An 8,585-nucleotide genomic window follows, 5' to 3' on the forward strand; every position below is an offset into this window, starting at 1 on the left:
GGTCATTACATGATTACGATGACACCGACCAGTAACTGATGTCTCTATATTGGGGCCCCCGGGGCATTACATGATTACTATGACACCGACCAGTAACTGATGTCTCCATATTGGGGCCCCCAGGTCATTCCATGATTACTATGACAACGACCAGTAACTGATGTCTCTATATTGGGGCCCCCGGGTCATTACATGATTACTATGACACCGACCAGTCACTGATGTCTCTATATTGGGGTCCCCGGGTCATTACATGATTACTATGACACCGACCAGTAACTGATGTCTCTATATTGGGGCCCCCGGGTCATTACATGATTACTATGACACAGACCAGTAACTGATGTCTCTATATTGGGGCCCCCGGGTCATTACATGATTACTATGACACCGACCAGTAACTGATGTCTCTATATTGGGGCCCCCGGGTCATTACATGATTACTATGACACAGACCAGTAACTGATGTCTCTATATTGGGGCCCCCGGGTCATTACATGATTACTATGACACCGACCAGTAACTGATGTCTCTATATTGGGGCCCCCGGGTCATTACATGATTACTATGACACAGACCAGTAACTGATGTCTCTATATTGGGGCCCCCGGGTCATTACATGATTACTATGACACCGACCAGTAACTGATGTCTCTATATTGGGGCCCCCGGGTCATTACATGATTACTATGACACAGACCAGTAACTGATGTCTCTATATTGGGGCCCCCGGGTCATTACATGATTACTATGACACCGACCAGTAACTGATGTCTCTATATTGGGGCCCCCGGGTCATTACATGATTACTATGACACAGACCAGTAACTGATGTCTCTATATTGGGGCCCCCGGGTCATTACATGATTACTATGACACCGACCAGTAACTGATGTCTCTATATTGGGGCCCCCGGGTCATTACATGATTACTATGACACAGACCAGTAACTGATGTCTCTATATTGGGGCCCCCGGGTCATTACATGATTACTATGACACCGACCAGTAACTGATGTCTCTATATTGGGGCCCCCGGGTCATTACATGATTACTATGACACAGACCAGTAACTGATGTCTCTATATTGGGGCCCCCGGGTCATTACATGATTACTATGACACCGACCAGTAACTGATGTCTCTATATTGGGGCCCCCGGGTCATTACATGATTACTATGACACAGACCAGTAACTGATGTCTCTATATTGGGGCCCCCGGGTCATTACATGATTACTATGACACCGACCAGTAACTGATGTCTCTATATTGGGGCCCCCGGGTCATTACATGATTACTATGACACAGACCAGTAACTGATGTCTCTATATTGGGGCCCCCGGGTCATTACATGATTACTATGACACCGACCAGTAACTGATGTCTCTATATTGGGGCCCCCGGGTCATTACATGATTACTATGACACAGACCAGTAACTGATGTCTCTATATTGGGGCCCCCGGGTCATTACATGATTACTATGACACCGACCAGTAACTGATGTCTCTATATTGGGGCCCCCGGGTCATTACATGATTACTATGACACAGACCAGTAACTGATGTCTCTATATTGGGGCCCCCGGGTCATTACATGATTACTATGACACCGACCAGTAACTGATGTCTCTATATTGGGGCCCCCGGGTCATTACATGATTACTATGACACAGACCAGTAACTGATGTCTCTATATTGGGGCCCCCGGGTCATTACATGATTACTATGACACCGACCAGTAACTGATGTCTCTATATTGGGGCCCCCGGGTCATTACATGATTACTATGACACAGACCAGTAACTGATGTCTCTATATTGGGGCCCCCGGGTCATTACATGATTACTATGACACAGACCAGTAACTGATGTCTCTATATTGGGGCCCCCGGGTCATTACATGATTACTATGACACAGACCAGTAACTGATGTCTCTATATTGGGGCCCCCGGGTCATTACATGATTACTATGACACAGACCAGTAACTGATGTCTCTATATTGGGGCCCCCGGGTCATTACATGATTACTATGACACAGACCAGTAACTGATGTCTCTATATTGGGGCCCCCGGGTCATTACATGATTACTATGACACAGACCAGTAACTGATGTCTCTATATTGGGGCCCCCGGGTCATTACATGATTACTATGACACAGACCAGTAACTGATGTCTCTATATTGGGGCCCCGGGTCATTACATGATTACTATGACACAGACCAGTAACTGATGTCTCTATATTGGGGCCCCCGGGTCATTACATGATTACTATGACACAGACCAGTAACTGATGTCGCTATATTGGGGCCCCCGGGGTCATTACATTATTACTGTGGCCTATTTGAATATAAAGCTGGAGAAAACTTAACCAAACAAACTCCATAAAGGACGTGCCAGGTTTTGGTGCTGGAGGAAACCGGTCCGCCCGGAGAAAAACCACTGACCAGTAACTGATCGCTCTTTATTGGGGTCATTGCATGATTATTATGACCTATTTTAAGATAATGCTGGAGATAAAATAACAAAAAAAAATCTATAAAGTAGCAGAATAAAAAAAGATCTCACAGTTTTCACAATAATAATTTCCAAACCTTTGTCACATTGATATTTAAGATATATATAAGACACCAGGAAGTATTTTATCATTATAATTGGAAATCTATTAAAACTGAACATAAAACAGATGAACATAAAACAGATGAACATATAGTCAGTTTGATAAGCAATAGCCCATGATTTACCTACATGTGAACCCCACCCATATCAACTGTTGACATCACACATTTGTGTCTCATTCATTGAAGGAATATATAACTCTGCCAACATGTATTATAATCAACTATATCCAAATGTTTCCTGTTCTACAGTTAGATAAAGTATTCTTGCATACTAGACTGAGATATCCGCATTTCTGGCAGTGCTGGAAAATTCTATCCGACCCAGGGGTCTAGATCGCTTACACGCGCAGACTGGCAGGGGGAATTATAGTGACCTTTCGGGTTTGTGACGTCACTTTATGACGTTTTGGGGTCAGTCAGGGTCATTGACATCGCTAACAATTGCCATCCGGGGTTCATATGCAAATGAGAAATGTGCGGACAGTTTTCAACTTTACTAGAAAAGCAGCTGTTTTTACGGGTTTTAGGTAATTAGCAAGAAATAGAATCCATCCCTGATATGAGGTAAGGATAAGTTTATTCGAACCCTCAGAATAAAGTATTGAGCAAAAGACCCTCGGCAAAGCCTCAGGTCTCCTGCTCAATATTTTATCCCTTGGGTTTGAATAACCTTATTCATACCTCACATCAGGGATGGATTCTATTAATATTAGGAACAAAGGATGTAAATTACTTCAGACTATCATTACATGTATAGACATTTGTATTACCGTGGCACTTACTCCTTTTTGTTTCTATACGTAATTACTATGGCTCCGTCACTTTTACTGTCATTAGATTACCATGACAACCTAATATGCTTGGACTGATTAACTCATTCACCCCTGTAATTTCACAATGAACTATTCCAACCTATGAATTAGAAGAGTTCAAATGTGTCTTTAGGGGTGAATGAGTTAAAGTGACACCCTCACTTTNACGATGTCAGTGCCATTCTTTGTTTACCAGTGGTTACAGTGACACCCTCACTTCCTAGTTACCTTAGTTACGATGTCAGTGCCATTCTTTGTTTACCAGTGGTTACAGTGGCACCCACTGGCACCAGTGTTGTTGTCGGGCACCGTGGATGGCGATGTGTGGATGTGGAAGATTCCTGACAGTGATTGTAAGACGTTTCAGGGCCACAGCTGTACAGCAGGCGTGGGACGGATCGGATCCTACCTGATGGTATTTAAGACTTTTGTATATTTTTTTTAATTTCTCTTTGTGTGTGATCACAAAAATCAACTGATTTTTTCCCAGGGTTCCTTACTCTGTGATCTTCTGTTTTCAAGGTCACACAATTGTGTCTCATTCACTGAAAGAATGTGTAACTCTGCCAACTCCTATTGTGGTCGCGTCACAAAAATGTTTCTGTGGTTATTCTTTTTATTAGTAAGAACAAACATTTAGTTACCATAGATCTGGTGTATTTCCTACACCTATACAATTTACAACGGTAAAATTTTGAGCTAGAAAATATCTTAAATGCTTTCTCAAATGTATTTTGTGCATTGAATTCTCCCCCTAGAGTCCTAAAAAGTTACCCTAAAACATGAAGTTCATGTTGTGATAATTTGTGAAAGCCAATTTCATATTTCAAAAAATCTAATCACAAGAATAAAATTTAAAATTAAATGTTTTGTACGGGTTTGCATCATCATAAAGGCAGGCAATTTTTTCAATATTTTGTCTATAAAGATTTCAACAGCCTCTCTTTGTATTTTCCAGGGAAGCGTGTATGTGTTGGATACGATGATGGTGCCATCAAGGTTTGGAACATGAAAACAGCTGACATGATGAAGACCATATCAGGTAGGTCTTATATATAGTACCTAACTTTGTATTAGTCTAGTTTGATCATTAAAATAGCATAAGCAGATCTGAAATTTGCTCTTTACCATTAACTCATTCACCCCTGAAAGTTTATGATGAACTATTCCCACCTTTGAATTGGAAGAGTTCAAATGTGTCTTTAGGGGTGAATGTCAGTTAAAATGAGATTATCTCCCCTGCACTTCAGACGTGCCGCTTCAGACCTCAAGGCAAAGTGTAAATGTTATTACCGGTATCTAAAGTTGGGGCTCCCTACTTTTCAGAAATTCTTCATCCATCACTTCGTAATAACATAATTGTATAATAATACAGAAAATAAAATCTACTTTGAATAATGGCTTTTTTTAGCCACCAAATTCCAGATAGAGTTTAATGATGTTGTATGATCTGGAGGTAATTATTTTAAATCCAAGAATGAGTCTGTTAACATCCAAACATTAATTTAGGGCTAATTTAGGGGAATATATAACCCACCCCATCACATTTGAGATATGGTCACCAACTATTCAACTTGTGATCTAGTAGGCAAGTGATTTTATTTTAATGTCCATAAGCAGGGTATATATTTAAATGGAATAACCCATAAGCCACCTTGCAAGTAAGATGTTTAATACTCAGTCATGAAAAATTAATGTCTAAAAAAATTAAGTAGTTGGCATTGTGCATTTTTTTTATTAAGAAATAAGTGTTTGATAAAACTGAAATTTAGATGTTGGTGATTTGACAGAGGTTTAGTTGAATTCTCTCATGTACCCCTAAATATTTATACTGGACTTGCCTAGTCTTTGATTTGGTAAGGTTCAAACATGACTTTAGGGGTGAACGGGTTAATGCTATGACATCACTTCATGTTGTTTGTAGGTCGAGACGGTCACTCCTCAACAGTGGTGTGTATGGATTGTCACCATGACAACTCGATGGTAATGACAGGGTCAACTGATGTCACGGCCAAGATCTTAACACCAGGACGGGGAAGGTTGGTACATAAATAATGGAGAAATAACAAAACAAGCCTCACAATCACGTCACAGACATTTTCCTTGTTGGGAAGCATTGTACTTTTGTGGTACCTCTTAAAGCTTGTCAGAGAAATACAGTTAAACCTTGTTATACTGTTTATACTGTCCAGTGAAAGTTTATAGTTTCAAAACCTTGTTATACTGTCCAGTAAAAGTTTAGAGTTTCAAAACCTTGTTATACTGTTTATACTGTCCAGTGAATGTTTAGAGTTTCAAAACCTTGTTATACTGTCCAGTGAAAGTTTAGATTTTCAAAAACTTGTTATACTGTCCAGTAAAAGTTTAGAGTTATATAGGGATTTGGCGATAAATTGAAGGAATTATACAAAGGAATTCTTCAGAAAAAGAGAAAAGGGACCTTGTAATATGCTGGGGGTAAGCAAGGTGTCAAATGTCAGATGATGTATTACATAAAATATATTGAGATTTTACTGTATTTGAAGATAAATGTTTTCCTTGCAGGTTCTGTCAACAGTTAAATGTGAGTCAATGAAGGAAGGAGAAAACTCTGTAGATGCCTGTGGTTTTTGTAGACAGTAAGTATTGATACCTCTGTACAGGCCTGTGGTTTCTGTAGACAGTAAGTATTGATAACTGTAGAGACCTGTGGTTTCTGTAGACAGTAAGTATTGATAACTCTGTAGAGGTCTGTGGTTTCTGTAGACAGTAAGTATTGAAAACTCTGTACAGGCCTGTGGTTTCTGTAGACAGTAAGTATTGTTATCTCTGTAGAGGCCTGTGGTTTCTGTATACAGTAAGTATTGAAAACTCTGTAGAGGCCTGTGGTTTCTGTAGACGGTAAGTATTGATACCTTTGTAAAGGCCTGTGGTTTTTGTAGACAGTAAGTATTGAAAACACTAGAGGCATGTGGTTTCTGTAGACAGTAAGTATTGAAAACTCTGTAGAGGCCTGTGGTTTCTGGAGACAGTAAGTATTGATAACTCTGTAGAGGCATGTGGATTTATTTTAGAATATTCTAGTGTAATGCATCATTCCGATTTAACTCCTAGTGTTTGTCAGCTTTTTAGCTCGACTTTTCCGGTGAGCTAATATGCCAAGGCACGGCGTCCGTCGTCCGTCCTTCAAGTTTTCCTTTAAACACTTCTAGTCCAGAACAGGCCAGTAGATTTTGACTTAAATCTGTCTAGAGCACCCTTAGGCCAAGGGCATTCAATTTTGTATAAATGGTGGCTGTGGCCCTCCTGGGGCAGAGGGACGTGCCCAATAGAGGAAATAGAGGTAGAATCTTGAAATGCCTTCTCTTACTATAGGGATTCAGGGATTTCATCCCAATTTGGTCTTCAGCATCTGAAGGCCAAGGGGACTCAATTTTGTATAAACGGTGAGTTCGGAGCCCCTTGGGGCAGATCTCCTATCATAGGGATAAAGATGTCTTATCCTAATTTGGTCTTGAGCAGCCTTGTGCCAAGATGACTCATTTTTGTATAAACCATGGGTGTGGTCCCTGTTGGTGCAGAGGGGTGGGGCTCAAAAGGGGAATTTGAGGTTTAAATCTTTAAAATCCTTATCCTTCTGAACAATTTGAGGGATTTTATCCAAGTTTGACCTAGAGCATCCTTGGGCAAAGGCGACTGAAAAGTTTAATAAGTAATGAAGGGAAAAGTTGTATTGGTTGCCTGCTTTTCAGAGATTATGCTAATATGTGAAATTTAAGTATTAAGTGATCCTGGCCGTAACTGATGTATCAAAATGTGAGTGTGAACCACTGGTTGTGGCAGTACACAAAGATGATGGGATTATGATAGCATAACCTTTTACAGGTAACGTAACCTCTGGTTTATCATGACTTTCTAAGGACTTTTAGAGTTTGGTAGAGAGCATACAGTAGCTGGCTATAATGTATTTCAGTGTAAACAAACATCTTCAAATAATAAAGGTAGACTTGGGCTATTACAGATGAAGTTTAGCAAAACATATTCACTTTTATTTTGTGTTTTCATAACTTAAACAAGTAAAATTCTTGCTGTAAAAACACTGTTTTGCTTGTTGTTCCAGACAGACATGGGCAGCCACTGGAACACTACAGGGTACCCTCTGTATATGGGACCTGCCAACACAGATTGTTTGAAGCACCTGTCAACATGAGGTACGGCACCAAGTCTTATAGAAAATTATTTTTCAACACGATTTTAATATATTTTAAAATATAATTTATGAGAGAAAAAATGTTTGTGATAGTTTTAATTAATAGCTTTGGACCTTGACTCTTCAATTCCTTTATGGAACTGCCATTTTACAAACAGGGACATTGCCTACCATCCAAGTACATTTCAAATGAGATCAAATAATTTTTATATTAAAACTTCATTTTCAGATGTTTTATGTCTTTAGTATACATGCAGGCATGTTTGTGTATACAGATGTCTGTGTTATAGGCAGGTGTAGTCAGACTTAAGTGGGATCCCACTGCCCCCCTGGTATACACTGCGTGTCTGGACGGTGTTGTGCGTCTGTGGGACGGCCGCAATGGTCAGTGTGTCAACCAGTGGTCCGGTCACACAGACTCCATACTGGACCTTGACTTGTCAAGGTAATGTGTACAATCTTGTATTTAATAAAAACTCCAGGCACAGGATCATGGGACGGCTATAATACAAGCCCAGGTTCACGAAACAATTTTGGACTCAAAACGGAATTTCAAATGTCAACAAGATACAGAGGATATTCTAGGTTTTAATGTGAATAACGGGTACGGTATATAGTTCATGTCTGGGTCAAGCATTTTGGTGTTTTGTGACAGTGAAAAATATTCTCTCTCAGATTTCGCATTCTTCCTATCATATGATGACTCAAATTCAAGATAGAAACAATAAGATATATGAGTTACTTTAAAATTGTGACTCAGACATTTGGATACATGATAGTCTCTCTTACCAAATTTCTGTGAAAAGTTTTTTTCACGAACTGTAAGCTATTGACAATACGTATGAAATAGAACTAGTGTAATCTAAACCCTTTTTAATCCTGTTTTATGTCACTGTACATATATAGTTCATCCTGCATAATCTGACTCCTGGGTATTCTGATAAACTGTCATGTCTGACATA

General features: G+C 39.7%; 1 long non-coding RNA gene across 1 annotated transcript; it reads left to right on the top strand.

The window, feature by feature from the left end:
* Positions 1–3,634: 3,634 nt before the first annotated feature.
* LOC110452689 lies at positions 3,635–8,068 on the top strand. The gene is made up of 6 exons (XR_002463213.1): positions 3,635–3,849; positions 4,393–4,476; positions 5,359–5,473; positions 5,979–6,052; positions 7,534–7,624; positions 7,914–8,068. It is a non-coding gene; the product is annotated as an uncharacterized LOC110452689 (long non-coding RNA).
* Positions 8,069–8,585: the final 517 nt, after the last annotated feature.

The sequence above is a fragment of the Mizuhopecten yessoensis genome, unplaced genomic scaffold (assembly GCF_002113885.1).
Source record: "Mizuhopecten yessoensis strain PY_sf001 unplaced genomic scaffold, ASM211388v2 scaffold6807, whole genome shotgun sequence".
Classification (NCBI taxonomy): Eukaryota; Metazoa; Mollusca; class Bivalvia; order Pectinida; family Pectinidae; genus Mizuhopecten; species Mizuhopecten yessoensis.